This window comes from Onychomys torridus, chromosome 5 (assembly GCF_903995425.1).
Source record: "Onychomys torridus chromosome 5, mOncTor1.1, whole genome shotgun sequence".
In the NCBI taxonomy this organism is placed as follows: Eukaryota; Metazoa; Chordata; class Mammalia; order Rodentia; family Cricetidae; genus Onychomys; species Onychomys torridus.
This window is the reverse complement of record NC_050447.1, coordinates 119,125,812-119,149,747: the sequence shown is the minus strand read 5'-3', so window position 1 is coordinate 119,149,747 and position 23,936 is coordinate 119,125,812. Positions and strand designations below refer to the sequence as shown.

Here is a 23,936-nt window from a genome sequence, read left to right as displayed (position 1 = left end):
TTGCTTTGAGCTTTTGCTGCTCTGACTTTCCCATGATGATGGACTATTCCTGACCCATGAGCTGAGTAAACTCTTTTTCTCATTAGATTGTTTTTGTCATAGTAATTAATGCACAACATGAAAAGAAAATAAGACACATGGGTATTTATGCATAAGAAGACCTGCATGTAAGTGTCTGTGCTGTGTAGTCACAGGCATCCAAGGGTGGCTGTAGAATGGGGCCTTTGCAGATAAATAGGAGCTTGGGTTTCTGTGTACTCATGCGAGTGCATGTGGTATGTGTGTGTGTGTGTGTGTGTGTGTGTGTGTGTGTGTGTGTGTGTTACATGTGTGTATCCATGTGCATGCAGATACATGTGTGTGTGGTGTGTGTTTACTTGCATGCACATGCACGTAGAGGCCACAGAACAACCTCAGCTGTCATTCCTTGGGGCACTTGCTAGCTTTTTGTGGTTTTGAGACAACGCAGGATTTTTCACTGTGGCCTAGCACTTGCCAGGTAAGCTAGACTGTGTGGCAGTGGGCCCTAGGGATCTACCTGCCTTCTTCCCCAGTGCTGGGATTATATCACCATACCTGGGTTTGTGTGTGTGTGTGTGTGTGTGTGTGTGTGTGTGTGTGTGTGTGTGTGTGTTTAATGGATTCTGGGGATTGAATTGGACTCAGGCTTTCCTGCTTACAAGTCAGTTCCACCACTCGAGTTTAAAGGACAACTTTTACATGTAAAAGAAGACATTTAGCTTGTAGAGACATATACCTGCGAGTTTGCAAAGTGTTCTATATTAGCAAGATAAAGCAAGTAGAGACTGATAGGCCAGGCTAAGGATTTACTTCAATAGCAAGCTATTTCCTCTTCACCTTCTTTGGCAGTTCCACAGATGGTATTTTTCATTTGGGGATGTCCCAGAAGAAATATTGAGGTCAGGGGAAGTGTGGTGGAGATGTGCATGCCTGTCTCATCCCTTGTGCTAAGGGTAAGATAGCAAGCAGTCTCTATAGTGGAAAGTCAAAACTTCAAGCATGTGCTTCCTAGATAATAGATAAGATTATCTTCCACCTGTCAGCAAGATCTCTTGTCCTAAGGTTCCACGGCCTCCCAAAACAGTGCCACCAGCTGGGATAAAGTGTGCAAATGCACACACACCTATGGAGCCTATTTCAGACCTGAACCAAAGCACCCCATATTGGAAATGACATCCCATGACATTTACCCCACCATGCTGTTTAGAAGCAGGTCACTAACTCTAGTCCACACTTAAGGAGAGAGTGTCACCAAGGTGTATTTATCAAGAAGCAGAGCCACTGGAGGCCCCTTGGAGGCTGCCTGTGACAGCACCTGTGTTGTGACTGGTATCTTCCACCCTGTGTCTGTGAATTCCGAATTTGCCTATCCACTAGCCTCCCTGGCCTCCCACTGTCTTTCCCCTCTTGCTGCCAGGCAGCTGGGTTCTCAGAGGCGACTAGATCAGGAACCGGGATGAAGTTTTGATGCTAACTCTCCCTCAACTTGTCAAATTGACTTTGTGAATGCATCTAGAACCCCACCAGCTCTAGACTCAGGACCTCGCACGTCCCAGGCAAGTGACCTCTGACTGGGCTGCATCTCCAGCGTAGCCCACCCTCCCCCTTTTAAATTTGGAGATGGGCTCCCACTAAGAAACTCTAGCTTCCCAAAAAGCTGGTATTCTAGGTCTGCACCCCCAGACCTGGCTCTCACTTGGCTGTCTGTAATAAGTGGCTCCATTCAGCCTTGTACTGACTGCCCTTCCCCTGGCAGACTGAATGATCTTGAATGCATAGGACAGATCATCAGATCACACCATTCAAAGTCTCTACTCTCTTGCTTTTTCCAAGTAAAACTCTATACCTTTGCCATAACCTATAAGGATTTTTTACTCTTATAAAATTTCTATGGTTTTAGTTTTGTGAAATATATGTGCAGACAGGATATCTTATATGTGCACATCTCTGTGACAGCATATGTGTGTGTGTGTGTGTATGGTTCATCTGGAATTTGGTTTTTTTTTTTTTTTTTTTTTTTTACTTAAATATTTATTTTCCTGTATATGGGTTTGTATGAGTGTATACTGTGTGTGGGTACTAAAAGAGGCAAGAAAGGGGCATCCAGTCCCCTGCAGCTAGAGTTAACAGACAGTTCCAAGCCACCCCACGTGGGTGCTGGCAATTAAACTTGGTCCTCTGGATGGGCAGGAGGAACTCTTAACTGCTGAGCCATCTCTCTAGCCTCTTAACTCTTAACTTCATTTTTTTTAAATATAGTCTTATCAGATAGCCCACACTGGCCCTCTACCTCTTTGTCCTCTTGCCTCAGTTTCTCAAGTGCTGGCATTACTGGCCTGTGCCAGCATACCAGCTTTAAAATTTATTTTCTGTTCTGTATATAATAAAGTGTTTTGCTCTTGTATATAATATAATATATATGTATATATTATATTATATACACATATACGTATACCCAGATATACTGGATCTACTTTTCCTAGTAGCATTTATTGAATGAACTACCCCTTCACCACTGAGGAGAGAGAGAGTCCATCATGAAAACTGTTCATTTCTTCCTATGTTGTCTATGTCTAATTGTTGCATTGTAAAGATAATACCTAATAGTTCAAAAAGGTCACTGAAGACAACAGTTGTGTTTGTAGAGACCCTGCTGGCATTAGAATATTCAAATATATGTAAAAACAACTTGAATTATAAATAGCAGTTTATTTTAGGGAATTTTACTAATACATTAGGAACTAATTCTGCTTAGGAGGCTGAGACTTTAGTTGAAAAATCCATCTAGCCAGACCAAAGTTGGCAAACAATCCTCACAGTAGCAAGGTTATTGTGCTTGGCTTATATTGTCATGGCACCCCGTGGCCATAGACCTCCAGAAAAGAATCCCCTACATGCCTATGGACTTGAAAAGCATTCTAGAGAGCTCTTTACATACTCATGGTCTCTAGTCACACACTCAAACATGCCTGCTGATGTTGCTTTTTCTCCCACCTCCAATCTTGGGACTCTTGCTACATTTGCTTACCCCCTCTCTCGCGCTCCCCCTGTTTTGTATTTTGTTGGCTTTCTTTATTTTCTTGAAAGAATCTGGTGTGTTACAGCTTGGCTTCAAAAATCGCTTTGTAGTTGAAGGTGACCTTGAACTTCTGATCCTCCTGCCTCTTCCTTCTGAGTACTGGGACTACAGGCATGTGCCACCATAGCCAGTGTATGCACCGGCGGGTGGAGGGAGGGATAGAACCCAGGGCTTCGGGTATCCTGGGCAGGCAATGAACTAACCAGGCTTTCTGTCCAGCCCTTTTATTTGTATTGACAGTGCTACCAACCAGCAGTCAAGAACAAGTCATCAGTGAGGTTAGATTCAACCTGCTTGTGGCTGGCAGTGCTAGTGCAGGGTATGATGAAGAAAGGGATTTCCTTTGTCTTAGAGTCAGGGGCATGGCTACATGGTGGAGCACTCACCAGCAAACATAAAGCCTGGGATTACATCCGTAGCAATACAAAGGCATCTTTTTTCATGGAGATGAGGTGCTGAGGATGGGCTAGGGCTGCCTCCATCTATAACCATGCACTCAGCTAGCTATACCTCAGCACTGACTTAGGAAATTCCTGCTTAGAAGGGTATTTGTAGAGTTTTTAGAGTCTTTGTTGTTGTTGTTGTTTGTTTTTGTCTGTGTAGTTTCATTTTGATTTTTTTTTTTTTTTTGAAGACAAGTTTTACTATATAGCGCTAACTGGCTTGTTGCTCACTATGTAGCCTAGGTGGAACTAAGTAGAACTCACAGCAGTCCTCCTGCCTCGCCTCCCCTCCCTATTGCCTTCTGGGACTATAGGTTTGTCCAGCTGATGGCTTTCCTTTGCTGCCTATCACAGTGAATATAATTGAGGATTGACTGAGAATCACAAAATGAATCATTTTTAACTCCCTTCCTCCCTTCCACCCCCTACTACACCCCACCCCCGGGAGGGGTGAGGAAAATGGAGATTGCTGCCCGTTTGGATGAGTTCTTTCTCACTCTTTACACATATATGAGCACTAACCCACAAGTCTCGAGACACATGCCTTCAGCAGCCAGAGAAGATCCCCTTTCCCAACCCCCTCCCCACATATGAATCCATTTTGTTCATAGACAGGTAACAGGAATGTAGTCCGGAAATGAATTTCTTTGTTAAGGACAAAAGCAAATCTGAGCACTGAGCTCCCTGCATTAATAGAAATGTGAGGCTTCTGGTGAGCTGTTCTGGTTTAAAGCCACTTTCCATTACATTAAATGATTAATAACCTTTAAAGATCAAAAGAGCACTGAGCGGGGATTCCTGTAACCCTAGCCCTCAGGAGATATCCTGGGCTACATGAGAAGATCAGGGGCCAGCCTAGGCTAGAAGGAAAAGCTAGGTCTCAAAATAAGATAAAATAAAAATGAAAAAATGAGTCAATTAACATAAGTCATTCAAGCCGAAGTCTAGTCGGAGTTCTGACTCACTTCCTGTGTGTCTTTAAGATGTACATGGCTTTCTCTAGGCCAGATGGCCAATTCTCTGTAGAAGTTAGACGAAGTTGCAGAGATCTTGCCCAGTTCTGTAAGACCCAGATAGAGAGTTGGTAGCAATGAAGACAAGAGCAGGGAGCTATTTTTAGTTTCAAAGAAAAAAAAAGTTTGATATCAGCAAATACCTTACTGTGAGACTAACGCCTCCATTCCTTCCAAATTCTGTCATTCCCAGGACAGTTTTTCTTTGAACTTGCAGGCTTATCTTGATTTGGGTCACCATGTTACTACCATATATCCTAGTGGGGGTGAGTTATAGTTCATGAAAACTGCTCAGAAAATGAATGGCACCCTTATAACCCCACTTTTTGTGGGTGTTTATATCATCTAGAAAACAAAAGACCATTTCTGTTTTCTGTCAGATGCACTTCCAGACTGGTAGTCTGGTACTAAACTCTACTCACTTGACTGATCGTTAACCAAGAACCCGGTGCTTTCTGCTTCTCAGCACTTGGAATTGTCTACATGAATTTAAACATGCCCACCCCCAACCCCTGAATGGCCGCTTAACCCTACAGCAGGCTTTCAAATTAGATAGAGGACTACTACTGCAAAGCTAAAGAATAAAAATGGGCTGCAGACTCCTTTGAAGTTGTCCTCTCAAGTGGCTGCTGTCAAAAAACAAAACAGTGGGGTTTAACCATGATTCAGGAGAAACTGGAGCCATAGCTGCCGGCAAGAAAACTTGGCATCCAGCTAAGGCAGGAAAAGAACTTTCCAGAAAGGCTGGGTGTCAGGCAGCTCTAGTGTGGGCATCATCAGCCGTTTGGAGTCAGGTGAAGAGGCATGCATACCTTTGGCATCCATTTCATACCTACTGTGTACAGTAACTGGCCCTTTCCACCCTGGGAGGAGACAATAGTTATCAAGTTTATCAAGAGGCAGGCGGGGGAAACCCAGCAACTACTCATTTGAAGCACAAAATGGAAATTTCCTTTCTCTTTCATGTTATCATTTTTCTATTCTTGAAGCTCTATATTTAAAGAAAAATAATATTTTCTCAACAGCCAGATTTTGTTTTCAAATACATAATCTCACTGTGTAGCCCAAGCTGGCCTTGACTCCTGATCCTCCTGCCTCTATGTCTCCAGTGCTGGGATTACAGGTGTGTACCATCACACTAGGCAGTCTTAGACTTTATTGGGCAAAATGAGTAATTTTTTAAAAAACAAAACTTCCTCTGCTTTCTACCCTTGACACCTAGAAGTTATTATATTTAGTTATTCAAACCTAAAGAAGCTCAACTCTCTTCCCCTCATTTAGTCGGGAACTTGAACTGTTGTGAGCACATGCCTACTGGAAACTAGTCTTCCCTGTATGCTGTCTTGCTTTCTTTTCTTTTCTTTTTGTTTACCTATCTATCTATCTATCTATCTATCTATCTATCTATCTATCTATCTATCTATCTATCTATCTATCTCTGTGTCTGTCTGTCTGTCTTGTTCTTTCTGTCTGTGTCTGTCCCCCCCTCTTTCTTTCCTTCCCTTCCTTTCTCTTTCCTTTCTTCCCTTCCCTTCCCTCCCCTTCTCCTTCCTTCCTTCTTTCTTTCTCCCTTTCTTTCCAGTATTTTAGAGCACCAATGTAGATGACATGTGTGATAGGTTCTTTGGGTGATTGACATGCTTGTTTGACATTATAAGATAGACATTGAGAAAGCCCAGGGATTTCCCCTGCATATTCACTAACTGCTTGAAGTGGCATTTTCCACTCTGACTTGGTGTTTGGTTTTGTTAAACTGCAGCGTACTGGGGGAGCATGAAACCATCTGTGTTGAAGCTTCAAAAGTAGGGTTCCTGTAGACCCTGAGCAAAACAGAGTTGACTCCAGCCCGCGTGAATGAGCTTGAAACAGGAATGCTTGGGGGTAAGTCAGCCCATTGGAGTTGGCATTTACATGTTTTCAATTTCATGTAGTGGTATTTACTTGGCGTGCTGGGATTTTTAGTGAATAAGGTGTGTAGCCATTTTCCCCATAGCTCAAGCAATAAGACATTCTTGAAAATGTTGTTTTTGTGACAAAAAGCCAAGAAAGTGCCAGATTTACTTAATACATTCATTTCTGAACTTTGCAGGATAGTAAGACCTCGGAGGAAGGCATTTGTGGTTAGGGAAAATGAAACAAAGCAATAAAAAAAATAGCAACAGCAAAAACACAACTTTACACACAACGAATGATCTGTGTGGTCCATGGGTTCCATTTTAGCTGAATGCATAAAGGATTCATGAGTCATACAAAGGAGGTCTAGCTATCTGGTGATACTCTTATTCTGTAAGAATTGGAAGAGGCAAGGTAGAGTTATCAGGAGTTTCCAGATCATGTTCAACAAATGCTTATTGAGTAACTTTAAAAAATGGGGCACAGTGTGGTCATTTGAAAGGAATATAGAGTGTGTAATGTACGATCAGGATAACGGGTACTTTTTTCATAAACTGCTCTGTTCCTCATGTTGGCAACCTTTTGGTTCTGTCTTCCAATTCTCTCTAAAATTTATATAATAAGCTGTTGTGAAACATAATCACCTTCCTGATAGACTTTACTCCTCCTGCTTACTGGTGGTCTTGGCCCCCTAAGTGGTGACCTGGGTCTAAGAGTTACAGTCCAAACATTCCAAGCTTTAAATACATGATTTTAAAAAAAATCCGAATTATATACTAAACTAATATCTCTTTCTCAAGATGTCTTCTTGGCTTTATTCATGGTATTTTCTGGAAACAGCCTTCAGTTGCAAACCCTGCTCATCCCTATGGTGAAGAGCTTGGGAGAACTTACCACTTGCTATGACTGGGCTATAAAAGTATATGTGCCCGGATGATGTCCCTGGACTCCTACAAATTGAAAGCTCAGTGCCTTCTAGTACAATTAAATAATCAGTAGTCTTCAGTTCTCTTCAGTAGAATTTACAGTGTGCCTGGGGCAAACTATCATCTGCAGGGAGTTAGGGAGGTCATTCTAGCAGCCAGTGTGGAAGAAAAGGTCCAGCCCCTGGGACACTCTCATCTCCATTGTCTTTTGGTGAAACAGGACTCTCAGATTCTGTGGTTAATAATTTAATTCCCTTGCGACATTAATAAAAGAGTGTTTCATGAATCTTATATTAAAATAAGCAAGACTAGGCTCTGTTAAATTCTTGTCTTTTTTTAATTTTTCCTATTGAGCTCCTAGATTATTATCACCGTGTAACTGGATGGCCCTTTCACGCCACGGAGTCCCAAACTTTCTTTTCCATGAGAAGAATGTATTCATTTTCTTTCTTACTAAACATCCCCTTCCTGAAGCTGAGCTGTGCATAACAGTTTAAATGATGGTCACATGTCAATCTTCTTAGCAGCTGTCTGCCTCAGAGCAGCACAGTACTAGGGTTTCATAACATCATTTTCTCTCTCTAACAAATGTTAAATGATGAGGTAGAGGAAACCACATGAACTCAGCAGAGTTACAGTGTGATCTGGGGATGCCAGGTTAGAAGTGTTCTGGAAAGAGTATGTCCTTCCTGTCTGCTGGGGAATGCTAGCCCCCAGCTCTCTCTGCATATGTATACTGTGTGCATGGGCCATGGTGAATCACAAACCTGATGAAGACATTTGCTGGGGGCTCCCTGTAGACAAGGCTTGCCCACCAGAAATCCAGGTTCTTTGCATCAGTTCTTTTGTGAGTTCTGAGGACTCGCCTCAGTTCACCCTCTTGGTGAATGTCTTTGACACTCAGATGCTACATAGAGCTGTGTTTGCTGTCACCCCGCTTGTATTTCAGACTGCTGTAGGAGATCACAGGACGATGTTTCTCAATGGTGGTCTCATCTCAGGGCCTCCTGCATCTGATTCACCAGGATGTGGTTGTTAAAGTAGCAGACACAGTGATACTAGGTCTAAGGAATCAGAAGCTCTGGGGCTGGGGAGCTCAGAAGGCTCCTCCTTCCTAACTCTTGGCCTACAGAAGTTTAAAACAACTGTCTAGAGACGAATTATGAACATTTCCCTTGGCCTCCTGCCCACAGCAAAGGGTGCCAGGTCTGAGTGCAAGGAAAGTTCCCAGGAAAGGCTCCTTTATTTATGATGTAGGTAACATCCACCATCAGTCACATTTACTTTTTGATTGCCTCACCTTTGGGGGATGGGCAGTCAGCATTGTCTGGGAACTCTGGGAACCCTGTTCCAGCTAAACACATGAAGCACTCTCTCTCCAGGCTAGAGGCTCTTTGGAAACTCTTTAATGTCTCTTTCCCCTATCCCTTGTAATGGCAGTAGCTTCTACTGAGGTCTGTAGTATAGGGGACATCTGCTCTGTGCTGAGCAACTGGAGAAAAGCCACAAAAGACCAGCCAGCTCTGAAGACCACATCGGCTGTCCTTGGCAGTTTATTGCCAGTGGTATTTCTTTCAGCTGTTGGAACTTTATGATGGTTAGTTTGGGTGGCGGGAGAGCCATCCCGTTACTGAAAGGGACAAAGTTAAGCCTTAGTGACCACACGTCAAAGCTCCACTGTGGCAGTGGCAGCCTCTGGATTTGAATCTGATGTTAACAGCTTGAAGTGGTGACATTTGATTCCTCCTTCCCTTTTCTTCCTGCTACACCTCCTGTCCTGGAGCCATGGGGCAGTCAACTTGATTTGACTGGGTTCTAAAGAAACCTGTGATATCCCTGCTTCTGGAAGACCCCTCACCAGTAGTTTGCATGCAGCCGTGGTGGGTAGATCTGACAGAAGAACTCGTGATGGTCTCCTTATTCTATGAAGGAATGAGTGGGGCATCAGGATGGTAAATCTGAAGTTGAGGTTATCCCATCTGCTTCCATGGACTTCTCATTCAGAGATACAGGATCGGATGGCAGCTTGAACCCTGTCCACTGCTGGGCGCATCCTCTTCCTGTTCTTCACCCATTCACCATGCTTTGGCTTCTCCTGTTAGATGTTTCTCTTTCCCACTCCCTGGCCCTGTGTTCTTCCAGGCCTCAGCACCACTTGCCTGGGCTCCTGTGGCACCTTCCAGAAGAAGAGTATTCTTTTGTGTTGCTGTTGGTGCTTTGTGAGACGGGCCCATGCAGCCCAGGCTGCCCTCCATCTCTATATGTGTGAAGGATGACGTTGAACTTTTGATCTTTCTGCACCCGTTTCCCGAACTCTGGGATTACAGACGGATATCTATATCTGGATTTTGTGCAGTGCTGAGGATTAAGCCCAGGACTCTCTACACACTAAGCAAGCACTCAACCACTGGCCAGATTTCCCAGTGCCTAGTACTGTTTCTCAAAAACTGTAAAAAGATGCTTCTGACTAAATAATTTTATGAAAATGCTTTGATTTAGTGTTAAATTATTTAAACTAGACAACCTAAGTTAAAACTTTGGTCCTATAAAAATTTAACAACAGATAGAAACATTTCTGCTCCATTGTAAGAATCTTTGTGAATTTACCGGAAGCTGCCTTTGTAGCCATTTTTCATCTTGTATGATGATGATCCGACAAATCGGAATCTAGACTAATGGTACTTGCTCTCCTGGCAGAATTGCGTGACTGTGTGGGATTTTGAAAGGGAATTTAAAAAGTCAAGACTGGATAGCATTAAAAAGGTTGACGTAACATTTTCAGTTGTGAAAGGCTACCCTGCTCCAGGAATACGCTTGTTGCTTTCTTTTCCCCTCATTTCTAAGAATTCTATTTGGCTAAAATACCAAAGAAGGAAAAAAAATATTGGCTTCAGTAAATGAAAGGTCTTCTGCAAAATTAATTTTTATTCTCTAAGAGTTCCTTTATGAAAGAAGTAGGACTGATTTTTTTTAATATCACATTAAAAAATGCCATGTGAAAAACTCACATTTTATATTGTAAACAAGGAATTTGCGGGGTTTTTTTGACAGTGAGTTTGTGAGGCATGTTATATGTATTTTTTAAAAGATGGTGTTTTTATCTATGTGCATGTGTATGTGTATATGTGTGTGGTTGTCTGTGGGGGTAGAGCTATAGACCATTGTAAGCCCCGTCCTGTCGATGTATTCGTCTTGTTAAATAAGAAACACAGAGCCAATTGCAGAGTTAAAAGCCAAGAGGTCAGAGCAATAGCTGAGAACTGAAAATCTTACCCTTCACTGCTGTTCTGTCTTTCCTCTCCGCAAGAAACCTACTTCCTATGTCCTGTCTTTTGTATAGACTTTGTGTTCTGCCTTCTCATTGGTTGTAAACCCAGCCACATGACCTTCTCGTCACTGCCTGTCTGTACAGACCTCCAGGTCTTCTATGGTTGGTATTGAGATTAAAGGCGTGTGTCTCCATGCTGGCTGTATCCTTGAACACACAGAGATCCTGCCTAGCTCTGCCTCCCAAGTGCTGGGATTAAAGGCGTGCACCACTACCGCCCAGCTTCTGCTATGGCTTCCTGTGACCCCAAGGCAACTTTATTAATATACAAATAAAATCACATTTCAGTACAAATAAAATATCACTGGCGGCTATTGGAACTGGCAAGGTGAGGAAGCTGTGGCTTGTTCTGCTTCTCTGATCTTCCAGCGTTCACCCCAATAACTGGCCTCAGGTTTGATATTACTAATAAGACTTTTAAGATTACTGCTACACCGTCCCCATGCCAATACAAGTTCTGGGAACTGAACTCCAGTCCTCTGGAAGAGCAGGAAGTGTTCTTAACCAGTGAGCCATCTCTCCAGCATCCAGTTGTGCGTCTTTTAATCTCTGTATTTACACATTGGGGGGTCATTCAATTCTATAGTATATAAAATAGATTTTTTCCTATTAGTTTTTTTAGTTTGCATCTATGAGTTGGAAAGGATAATTTTCACCTTGAAATTTGCCAGGTGTTTTTATTTTTGCTTTTGCATGGCATTCTGATGTAACCTCCAGTCTTTGTGATCTCTCCCTGGAGTAATTAAGAAGTCGGTCCTCCCGTCCTGATTACAGACTGACTTGGACACATTAAACATCACATCATTTCATAGCATTTCATGGAATTTGATGCTTGCCTGTTTTGCACAGATGACGTACTAAAACTCAAAGCCTTCGTTTTCTTTTCTTGATATTTTTGGTTAGTTTATGTGTTTTGTGGGGGCATGTGTATGCATGTGAGAGAGCTCCAGAGTGAAGGTCAGAGGATAACTTGCAGGGGTTAATGCTCCTCGACAACCATATAGGTCCTGCGGCCTGAACTCAGGTCATCAGCCTGGGCAGCAAGCACTTTCACTTGCTAAGCTATCTTGCCAGCCCTGAGTATCTCACGTTTCTTACCCAAGTGTTGTGTTGTGTTAAAATCTGGACCTTTAAGTTGTTTGGAGGATGGCTCAGGAGATCCAGCCTGGCTGAAGTGAATGAGCTCAGGTACCCTGTACCTCTGAGTTCCTCTCTGATGCACTCACTGCCCAGCAGCTGTGAGATCGGTCCTCTGTTGCCACTCATCATTTCTGAGGAGGTACTGATTCTTAGATTGCTCTTTTGTGATCCTAAACATCTAGTGACACACACTCAGGGAGGCAACAGACTCCCACCATTCTCATTACAGCCTCTGCTGCTTCCCGATATAGTAGGCTCTTATCCCAAACTGCCCTCTACAGACTGTCTAGACCAGTTTGTACGAGGATGTTGTGGTTGCTGCTGATCCAAGGATGCCTGGTGTTGGTTAGCCCAGGCAGATGTGTTTGTGAGCAGGATAAGACCCGGATTTCCTCCTCTAGTTAACTCCCTCCTGATAATTTCTGTTATAGTAGCTTCAATTAGGGAAGGCATGAAAGAGTAAGGAACTAGGACCTATGCATGAGTCGCTGTCCCCATTGCTGTGGCACATGATCTGACAAAATCAGTAAGGGCTTATTCCGGCTTGTAGCTTGAGGGGACAGCCCATCCTGGCGAATAAGGCATGGAAGCCAGAGCATCTCAAAGCTGGAGAGACAGAGTGGGACGGAACCCAGTCTGGAAGCAGAGGTGACTGCTGGCACTCCTCTGGGGACCCCAGCCCATAAGAGGGTGCCACCCATACTCCCAGGGGCGTGTTGTCTTCCCATCTCACTGAAGTTTCTCTGGAAACACCATCACAGACATGCCAGAAGTGTGTCCCTAGGTGTCTCTAGTTCCTGGTAAACTGCCCATCAAGATGAACACTATAGTCTGTATACAGACTAGAGTACTTCACTGCATCATGTTGAGCAAGCCATTAGCTGCTCCAAACCTCAGCTCATCCATCTTGGATAAGGAAAAGAAAATATTACCTCCCAGAGCTTTAAAATCCATGTGAGCTAAGGCATGTAAGGCTTTCTGAAAATGTTGTTGTTAACATTTTCACATGTTTAGTTAGTTGCTTCATAATAAAAATCTCCACTTTGTTCTGAGTGTCTTCCTTCAAGTTTAGCTCAGTACACACTTGGGGATAGGGGTGAATGAGCCCCACTAGACAAGATGAGGCAGACCTGAAGACATACAGAGAGCTGGGTAATTAGTCTGATGAGGGCACCGTGAGAGATTGCAAGAAACCATTGTGTGACTTTTCCTAGGGAGATGTGGAAAAATGTCTGCTCACCCAGAGAGAACATCTACAATAATCCAAAGAAATGATTCCATTTAAGTCCAGCTTAGTGAACCACTGGATTTATTTGGGTTCCTTATGGAAGCATAGGTGAGTGGCTTCTTATAAAAACATTAAAAACTGGGAAAGCCTACCCCCAGAGCACCCACAACAAAGCTTTGGAAAATGCCCTTTGCACATTTTCCTACCCAATTAGTATATTAAGATACTCTTGTATGTGTCTTATCTTCCATCCTCATGGGATGTCTTAAAGACAGGTATGCAACTTTTACATTTAAGTTATATGATATTATAATGGGAGGGGCTATTGGGACTGGAGAGTGTGACCCAGCTTGTAGCTGGTAAAGATAGGATTCAAACCCTGAGCCCTAGTCTGGCCTCAGTCTCCACATGGTGGTTTCTTCTCCTGGCTTATGCTCTTGGAGCTAGCAGGTAGCCTCTTGCTTTACACAGAAGCCCCTCAAGGATGTGTTTGCTTTTGCAGAGGTTGATGGGGGAAGAACTTGTTTTCAGCTTTAGACCAGCTTTAGTCTAAGTGATGCTGCTGGCAGGTGGCCATTTGCAGGAGGCAGTCAAATTAGCCACTGGTATGAGCCCAGCATCCTAGAGTGAGCCTGCAAAGTGAGCTTGCCCTTCACAGTAAATAGATTTGGGAGTGAATGCCTAGCAGGAGCCCTGGATATTTAAGGCGAGCACTTTGCTTCTTCCATCTGATTGAACCCAGATTCATTATAGCCCTGAGATGTACAGCAGCAGGCAGGGCAGTGATGGCTTCCCAAGGCTGCCTGGTTCGGGAAAGAGGAAGTTTACCTCACACTATCACAAGGCAAGACCAGTGAAGCCACAGAAGGATTATTATAGAAACTCAACCTAAATCTATATTAGATTTATATTATATTCTACTAGACAGATTTTGGAGTTGTCTGTGCTATGGCATCAATCTGGTGTAAACTTTACTAAAATATCAAATCCTTTGTGTGTATGTCCCTTGGGAGTTGTGTTTTGTAACCATGGTGGAACAGGTTTGCAGGTGTTTAGCTTCTTCACAGCTGCACCCACTCTGCAGGAATGGATACAGCCACCTCCACCTTACTGCTGAGTGGTCACACTAGTGTCCCCTCCAACCTTACCTGGAACTTACCTGATCTCATCTTCTCAGGGGGGACAGTGAGCCAACAGCATTGTAGTGACCCAGCTGACACTTCAGACATGCTACTTTCAAATGTCCTTAATGTGATAATTTCATTTCCTATCTATCTATCTATCTATCTATCTATCTATCTATCTATCTCTGTGTATATAGATATACACACACATAAGAACTTCTATTTTAGAGGGGCCTCATTATAGCCCAGTCTAGCTTGCCATATTGCCAAGGACGACCTTGAACTTCAGTCATGAGCGTTTGCTACCACACACCACACCAGGGCTTCATGCATGCTAGGTGAGTGCTCTGTCACTGTGTTACATTACCATCATATGTATACATATATGTGTGCATGTGTTTCTATGCATATCCCCTCATACACTTTAATCCATCTCTAGATTACTTACAATACCGAAAACAATGTCAGTCTTATGAAAACAGTTGTTATTTAGTATTAAGAGACTAGTGACAAGAAAAAAAATCTCTATGTAGAAAATACCATTGTAATTTTTTTTTCTCCTAGATATTTTCTATCTGCTTTTGGTTAGATCTATTGAAGTAGAATCATGGATACAGCAAGCCACTCACACACACACACACACACACACACACACACACACACACATACACACACACACAAACATATGTGTACACACCCGCAAACGGTACAGACCGTTGTTAAGTATACAGTCTTATAAGTTCAGTGACATTGTGTACATTTCTGGTGTGGGACATCCGTCATCTGCCACCCATTCCTGAGGCTTTCTCTCATCATTCCAAACACAAACTCTACTTGTCTGACCACGAATTCTCTGCTCTTTCCTCCTCCAGCCCCTCAAGACCTCCACTCTACTTTCCCTCTCTTTCTTTTTCCTACTTTTTTGTTTGTTTGTTTGTTTGTTTGTTTGAGACAGGATCTCACTATATAGACCAGACTGGGTTGGAACTATGTGGACCAGGCTGGCTTGGAACTCACAGAGATCCACTTGCCTCTACCTCCAGAGAGCTGGGGTTAAGGGTGTGTGCTAACATAGCTGACTTCCCTATTCAACTTTCTGTTTCTATGCAGTGCATTTGGTTATTAAAGATACCACTCAAAAATCATACAGTCCTTTTATTTTATTTTATTTTATTTTATTTTTTTCGTCTGGGTCCCAACTTTTGTTGTTGTATTTGTTTGTTTGGTTTTTTTTTTCTCTAATAGAGGGTCACATTGTGTAGCCCAAGCAAGCCTAGAACCCACAGTATATCACAGGCTGGTTCTGAACTCAGGTTCTCTCCCCTCTGCTTCCTAAGTGCTAGGATGACAAGCATTGACCATTGACCGCTATGCCTGGCTTTGTGCTCACTTGTTTAATATGGTGTTTTTAATGCAGCATTTGAAATACGATTTTATTCTGTAAAGGATTTGCTATCAATACTTGATTGTATAATTAATTACCAATACATTGTGGATCTCAGTCTAATTGCAGAAACTAGGTTCTATTAGAACCCAGGAGAAGGGCCTCGACATTTCTTCTTGTTAAGTGAAGAAAATAACAGTCATCAAACAAAAGCTTTCCCTGCTTTTGCTGTGGCATTTCATGTTCCTTCCTGTTCATCTTTGGCTCTGATTTCCTCTCATTTTTCAGCCACTATTTGGACTGAATTATTTGAAGTATTCTCCAAGCAGGCTTGAATTTCTGTAATGCCTGCTAGGAAGTGTTCAGAGTTCTTTATAGACCTTGTATTTACTCTTCTTTGCTTTCATTTTCTAATTAATCGTGCTGTCTACTGGCCTCTGTCCGACACTGGGTTGTGCCACGTGATCTCGCCCTTGGAAATGGGTGAATCACAGCCTTTCCCACTGGTGCCTGTGTGACTCAAAGCACAAGTATTCCTCTTTGTGGGAGCAGAGGTGCATCCATAGTAGAGGTGAACACTGCTCTTCTTCTATTTACGTCTGGCATGAGCCACAATTAAAAGTAGTGTGAGTCAGTGTGTCAGAATGAATGTGTTGTTTTCAGAAGTCCCTGAGAGCGGTTGCCATAGCTGGTTGGAGCTGCGCTTCCCTGACACGGAAGCTCTAAAAACCACTAAGGAAAAGAACTCAGAAGGGTCTCTTCTACTTCCTGAAACTGAATGAGTTTGGAATGGCTTCCTGGAACACTAAGGCAGAGCTCCAGCTCAACTCCCTGCAGCCTGTGATGTTCTAAGTGTCTTTAACATGCATGCTGTTCCTCTGGTGAAAGGGTAGTCTGGGTGGATTTGAAGTTGGAGTGCTTCGAGGTTTTCTTTCTTCTCTCTAGTTATTACTGAGATGTGCTGGAAAGCTAAGAGCTTAGCTCAGTGGTAGAGCACCTGCTTAGGATGTACAAGGTACTGGGTCTGATCCCCAGCCATGCAGGAACACAACACACTAGGATGTTCTAAATGAATTGGGTTCCAAGTGTTAGACAAAGATTCAGAATCAGAAGAGTGGGTGTCGGAAAGGGCTTTCTCCTCTACTTTGACCAATGCCAGGGCTACCGTGTGCGGCACTGCCACTTCCACTTTCCATTAGAGCCACTAACCTTAGTTGTACCGCAGTGTTAATCCAAAGTCCTCTCTGAGAAGCCTGAAGATGGCGCTCCGCAAATCGTGCTTTGCTGTGTGACAAATGGCAGGAAAGTATAGGTTTTCTTGATAGATAGATAATCAAGTTACACGCAAGCATTCACTAACAGCTTAGCTAAAACATATTGTGTAAACACTTCTATTTGGCCACTCAAGGTCAGCAAAAATGTGTACTAAAGAATTTACAATACCTGAGTGGTGAAGAGACAATAATGGGTGGCGTATGTCGTTCTTGATCTTTGCCCTGAGATTATACAGATCTTTGCATGTAGGATGGGCTGGGCAGAATCTTGAAGATAGGGTTCCTTTAGTTCCAAAGCCTTTTGGAAACCCCGTGCCTGATTTTTATGATAATTTTGTAAGCTGTTGCTTCTAAAGGCTGCCTCTACCCAGCACTCTGCAACTCCTTGCCTAACTTTGTACACTTCAGGCCTGGTAGACCGAATCCTTCCCTGATAATGAATATGCATAAGCCACGCCCACGCATATGCTAATTAAATATATTCAACTTTCCTTCGTACTAGTTTGTGAAACTTAAAAAAAAAAAAAAAAAGGAAAAAAAATCCTGCCAGCCTGCAAAATAAGAAAATGAAAGAGCTGTGTGGAGCCTCCCTCCACCAGGTGTTTACAAGGAAACATAGATCTTAGGTACTTAGCAAATAACAAGTTTGTGTTTAACTCATGGTGATTGTGTTCTGAATTTTCCAACCTGGTGAGTCATAATTATGACTCACATTTTCCAGGGAATCCCCCCATCTGACACTTTCCTCCCTATTCCAGTTGGGTACAGGAGAACAGGCTTGCTAGGGTTTGAGCAAAACTGAATGGGCTAGCTCCTTATCTTGTCCCGCTTGACCTCAAGACAAATGAATTGAGCTGTTGTGTGAGACAGTGTTTTTTTTTTTTTCTTTCACTCAGCAAGGTAACTTGAATGTAGTTTTTCTGCTGGAAAACAACTTGTCACAAGTGACTGGTTTGAGGGAGGGTTGTTGGTTTCTAGTGTGCACTTGTTTTCTTTCTCCTAATTTCTCACTCCCAGACCCCAAGGAGTTCCTTTCATGATCTCAGTCTGTTGTTTGGTAGAAAAGATAATTTAATTCAGTTTTCTGTTTTGTTTTGCTTTGTTTTTTGAGGCAGGGTTTCTCTGTGCAGTTTTGGTGCCTGTCCTGGATCTCGCTCTGTAGACCAGGCTGGCCTCGAACTCACAGAGATCTGCCTGGCTCTGCCTCCCAGGTGCTGGGATTAAAGTTGTGCGCCACCGCAGCCTGGCTAGGGTTGTTTTTGTTTGTTTGTTTGTTTGTTTGTTTGTTTGTTTTATGTACCCAATAACCAAGAAGTGACATTTCCTGCAGGAACAACCCTAAGAGAGAAAAAGACTCTGAAAACATAAACCTGTTTTTAAAAAGATAGAATCAAGGGGTTGGGGATTTAGCTCAGTGGTAGAGCGCTTGTGTAGCAAGCACAAGGCCCTGGGTTCAGTCCTCAGCTCCGGTGGGGGGAATCAAGTATTTGTCTATAAAAAGGCTTTAAATTAATTGATGGTACCATTTTTCAGCCAATTAAATGTCATGTTAGATAATTATAGGGATTTTATGATAATTTTGTTGCTTCATAAGACCTCCTCCACCTAAGACTCTTCAACCCCTTTCCGAACTTTATAAGCCTCGGCCCAGAAGCCTGAATCTTTTTCTCATGATGGATATGCCATGCCTAGGTGGTGTTGTTGTTGTGAGGGGTACTGACAGTATGTGTGGGCAGCAGGTCCCTCCCCATGCGAGATGGGGAGCAGGGCGACTGCCAAGAGAATTGCTCACATGCTTTGTTCACCCCAAGTTAAGTCTGCCCCAGTGGCCTGCTTGGCAATGGAACACATCTCCATGACTTAGCAGCCACACAGGGTTGGGAAATGAGAGAAGCAAGCAGGGAAAGTTGATGGAGAGTGGGAAGCCTGATTGCTTGGGAGGAAGGAGCTGGTTAACAGTGTGGGTTTCAGTTCCTGCTCTGCTTCTAATATTGTGAGTTTGGGAAGGCTACTCATCTCCCTGGAATCTGTTTTCTCCCTCAGAAGGCTGTAGTCCCCAGGCCATGCCTGGAAGGTCCCTTCAAGAAAGGAGATTCTGTGTGTCGCGGGTAGAGGTGACAGCAGGCTCACATGGGGATGAAAGCAGGGTATAAAATGCAGTGGAAAATGGGACTGTGGTGATGGTGTGGGTGGCCTAGAACCCAAGGTGGGGCCGGCGAGATGGATGAGATGGCAAAGTGCTTGCCATACAAGCATGAAGACATGAGTTCGATTCCTAACACCCTCTTAAACAATCTAGGAGTGGTGACACATGCCCACCAACTCAAGTGCCAGAGTGATGGATCCAGGTGCATCTCTAGGGCTTGATGGCTGGCCACCCAGCCCAGCTGAGTTGATGAGTTCTGGCTTCCAATGAGAGACACCCCCACCCACCCCCATAAGGTAGAAGGCTCTACATATATGTGCACACATATGCACACAAACATGCTCACACCCCCCTAGATACACACAAGTTTTTTGTTTTTGTTTGTTTATTCTTTAAAAACCCAGGCAAGCTCTGCCTCAGTGTGCTTTCTCTCTATGATACAGTGACTTTTAGGAGAGGGCCAGTCTGGTGAACTGGCTTGCATCTTGGAAACACTTCCCTAGGAGCCATATTTTCCATCCATCACTCCTTCTCCAGAACCTTTGAATCTGTACTCTGTGTTTAACTGGTTTTCCTGTTTCCCACTCACTCCATACCTGCTCGTGTCTTTCAGATGTTTCTGGAAGCCCAGGGGCCCCGGATTGTCTCTGTCACTCTGAGGCCAGCCCTGTTGAGCTGACTTCTCTAGTGAATTCAGGCATAGTCATCTATCTTGTCAAGGTCCTGCATAAAGAATCAGCCACGTTCTCTTTGTTTTTCCCGGAGCTCTGCACATCTGAATGTGGGCTGTCATCAGCTACGGGGGCTGAGGGTGAACTCTCTGAGCCTTAGCCAGGTGGCTCCTTACTTCTCACTGACCTCCTTTTCTGGGCAGTGTATTCGAATATCCCCATGTCCCTACAGTTTAATGATGAGTGATGGCAACCAATGGAATCTAAACTCAAGTGACAGAGCAGTGGTGTTAATACCAGTGGTTAGAAAAGCGCTAGGCATTTTTTGAGTGCTAACTACATATCCAAGAACTGTGCTGAGCTCTTGATATGGGCATTTTCTGTGTGCTTATGGTGTATCTGTGTACTGTGCTGAGTACATAATGTGCACTTAAGATGTGTGTCTCCCACATACATCTCAGATGTCTAATCTCATAACAGCTCATCACCCCACCCCCATTACAGATGAGGAAAATTGAGGCCTGGAAAAGAGAAGTCATTTGCTTAAGCTTACACCTGAGGCCTATGAGGATTGAGTTTTATACCTCAGGGAAATCCAAACTGGTGTTAACTGAGAGACCTGTCTACTGATGATCTCCAATCTAGAACTACATGGGGTAGGTTTAGATGGGATTAAGTGAAAAAGTGATTTTTGTAAAAAGAAAGAACCAGAGCAGGCTGTAGCTCAATTAAGAGTCCTTGTCTAGCATGCATGAGATCTTGGGTTCTAGTCCCAGAAGTGTGTAAACTGGGCATAGTTCACATACCTGTAAATCCCAGTCAGCTGGAGGTGGAAGCGAGGAGATCAAGACCAGCCTGGACCACATTAGACCATCCCTCACAAATATCACAAAGGAAAAAGAAAAGAAAGTTAGTTGCATGTAGATGTCAAAAGGGCCTTTGGAGCAGGAGCTGTGTTTAGGCTGTGAGTACTAACTGCTGAGAGTCACTCCCCTCCCAGCCAGGTCAATCACCTTCCCCAACCGCCCCTCCCCACCCACCCCTGCATATGAGTCACCTCCCTCCCCTCCCTTCCCCCATCAGTCACCTCCCCCACCTCCACCTCCCACCTCCCCCCTGCATACCAGTCACCTCCTCCCTCCTCCTCCCCCATCAGTCACCTCCCCGCCACCCCACCTGCAGGTTAGTTCCATTAGGCTGAGGAATGTCCCTGCCTCTGGTGACATCCAGGTGGTAGAAACGGAAGAGTGACAAATTATTCCTTAGCTCCAGTGTAGGCACTGCTGTAATTAGTAGCAAGTTGGAACCTTAGAAAAATCTCACCAGAAAGTGAAGACGCATTTTAATGCCTTAGTCTGCAAAGTAAATAAAGTGTCTTGCCAGTGGCCTGCCCTGAGGCCCATTTCTCTTCCTGTTACCTTCCCTAAGTGACAGGAGCTTCACACCTTCCTCTGAGCTGTCACCTGCCTGCCTGGGGTTCCTGTTATAGCCCTAATACTTGATCTGTCCTCAGTGGGAAGAGCTGAGGACTTGTGTGGTGCCAGCCCTCCTGGACAGCCTGGGAAATGCACTTTCTCATATACTCTGCCTTGCAGTGGCAGCACATGACACACAAGGAAAGTGCCTCTGGGAGGGGGAGGGGTGATGGTGCATGTGGGCAGACACACGTGTGCAATAATGGCAGACAATAGACAACCATATAAGAGACTTCAGCTTGGACCAAAAGTAGACACAAACGGGCAAGACCCCTCCCAGGTGAGTGGGTGTGCGATGCAAAATATTACAAGGGAGAATAATATAGGTAGTAGGATTTTGTTTCAAGGACTTTGCCTTCCAAAACAGGAAAAGAAACAAAACACCAGACAGATTTCTCCAGGCTGCACTGGCTGTCCTGTGACTTGCTATGTAGCTCACGCTAGCATAGAACTTCCCAGCAATCCTCCTGCCTCAGCTACAGAAGTGCTGAATTATAGTTGTATGCCACCATGCTTGGCTCTAAATTTTATTTTTTATTTTCATTTTATTTTATGTGTATGGCTTTTTGCATGAATGTATGACTATGCACCATATGTGTGCAGTGCCAGAGGAAGCCAGAAGAGGGCAGCAGATGCCCCGGGAATGGAGGTACAGACAACTGTAAACAGCTATGTGGGTGACTGGGAATCAGCCGTGAGCCCTCTGCAGAAGCCCCCAGGGCTCTTAATTGCTGAGTTATTTCTCCAGCCCTAATTATTTTATATCTAGTGCTCTCTGTTTGGAATACGGCAGCATCTTGGAGCTTCAATCTGTCAAATGAGAACCTTACAGAATGAACATCTTAATTTCTCTTTGGAAATATGAGGAGCTCTTTTCTCTGCAGGCTGTTCCCTACTAAAATTGAACCCAGGTCTTTCTGTGTGTAATAGAACTCTCTAGTGGTTACACCTCCAGCCCTCGGTTTACTTTTTGAAACAGGGCCTTGCTAAGTTGCCCAGGATAGCCTTCAGCTCACTCTGTAGCCCAGGCACATCCTGAGCTTGGGCTCCTCCTATATCAGCCTCCTGAATTACTGTTATTTAAAAAGAGAAGAAGAAGAAAGAAAAGAAAAAAGAAAGAAGATAGTGAAAAATTCCAAAAATGAGTGTTTACCATCTATTTTCCACGTTTAAAATGTGCTTTTCTATAAAACATTGGCAAACAGTTCCTCATTCTCAGAAGTTTCCATAGAGGTTGCTATGTGTGAAATTCTAGCCGTAACATGCTAACATAGCAAGTCTTGTGTTCTGTGTGTTGGTTTGAAAGAAAATGGCCCCCAAAGGGAGTGCCACTCTTAGGAGGTGTGGCCTTATTGGAGGAAGTGTGTCATTGAGGAGGTGGGCTTTGAGGTTTTCTTTTCAAGTTCCACTCAGTGTGACAGTCTGTTGACTTGCTGCTGCCTTCTGGTCAAGATGTAGCCAGCTCCACATCTGCCTGCATGCTGCCATGCTCCCCATCATGATGATAATGGACTGAACCTCTGAAACTGTAAGCCAGCCACCACCTCAATTTAATGGTTTCTTTGTAAGAGTTGCTGTGGTCATGGTGTCTTTTCACAGCAGTAAAAACCCAAACTAAGACGTTTTGTTATTTTCTCTATTAAAGTCCCCCCCTCCCCCCGCCGCCACCTTTGGGAGCATAATAGCAGAAATACTGAGTCAGCCTCTTCTTTCTGCCTCTGCAAACATGACACCCCCATTCTAAGGGTCCCCATGATCTAGTACCACTGTGCTGGCCTACATGGTTCCCTGAAAGATAAGATAGGTTCTTGGTCCCTGGGAAAAAAAGCTGGTCCATAAATATTCAAATAAAACATTGGCGAGCAATGTGTCTTTTCCTTATTTCTTTAAGTCTTAGGACACAGTATCATTACAGACTTGCTAGACGTGTGCACACAATTATTAGAAGTGGTCCTTATAACTGTTGTGGAGTGCCATCTACCAGTGAATCACTGTGGGGACAGCCCTTAGGAGGAGCACACTGCTTCAGTCCCTCCCAAACTGAGGTATCCCTTAGCACATGGGACACCAGGGGCATGTGGTGCCAGGGGTAGGCACTTCTGTGGGAAAAGAACAATGAATGGGAGCACAGGTGGTGTGCATAACTCATTCTTCATTGATAAAAAAGAGTGGGTGACCAAAGGAAGAGACTCACTGGGAGCATTCATTAGCTATGGGGCAGATACAGTGAAGCCCACGTTCATTTTCAAGCATGGGCCTGGAACCAGGAGCCACTCTTGGCTTCTTATGGTCCTTCAGATGCTTGACTGGTAGTTTACCTGGACATTGACCTCAAGGATGTAATGGAGTGGAGCATATAATGTAGGGAACCTGAAACAGAACAGTTATTGGCTAGCCATTCTAGGGATGCTCTGTGGCTGGGTGAGAGGTTTGAAATCACCTTGGGATTTGGGGATTTTGACTTCAACCATTAAAAACTAAAGAAAGGGGAGTCCTGGAGAAATGTGGGTAACAAAATTGGAGCCCTGAAAGAGAAGTGGTGAGGCAAGTGTCCTGGAGACTTGTGAGTCGGGGCTAGGAGACAGCTCGGTACAGTGCTTGCTATTCGTGTGTGAGGACCTGAGTTCAATCCTCAGAACACGTGTAAAAAAACTCATGTGGGGCCATGTGCTTGTAACTCCAGTGCTGGTGGGGGTGGAGACAGGTGGATTTGGGAGGCTTGTGGCTGGGTACCCAAATTAGCCTACACAGAGCACTCCAGGCTGGGGAGGAAGCCAGAAGAGGAAGCCTG

The 23,936-nt window shown here is 44.0% G+C and overlaps 1 protein-coding gene across 8 annotated transcripts in view; it reads left to right on the top strand.

The window, feature by feature from the left end:
• Atxn1 (ataxin 1) overlaps positions 1–23,936 on the top strand; it is a 425,225-nt gene that overhangs the window by 105,946 nt on the left and 295,343 nt on the right. For 5 of the 8 annotated variants that reach the window (XM_036189208.1, XM_036189213.1, XM_036189205.1 and 2 more), the window contains one exon: positions 6,316–6,437. The exons of the other annotated variants lie outside the window; for them this stretch is intronic. The gene's annotated coding sequence lies outside the window, so the exon portion shown is untranslated. The remainder of the gene's footprint in view (positions 1–6,315; positions 6,438–23,936) is intronic. 8 annotated transcript variants of the gene reach the window in all.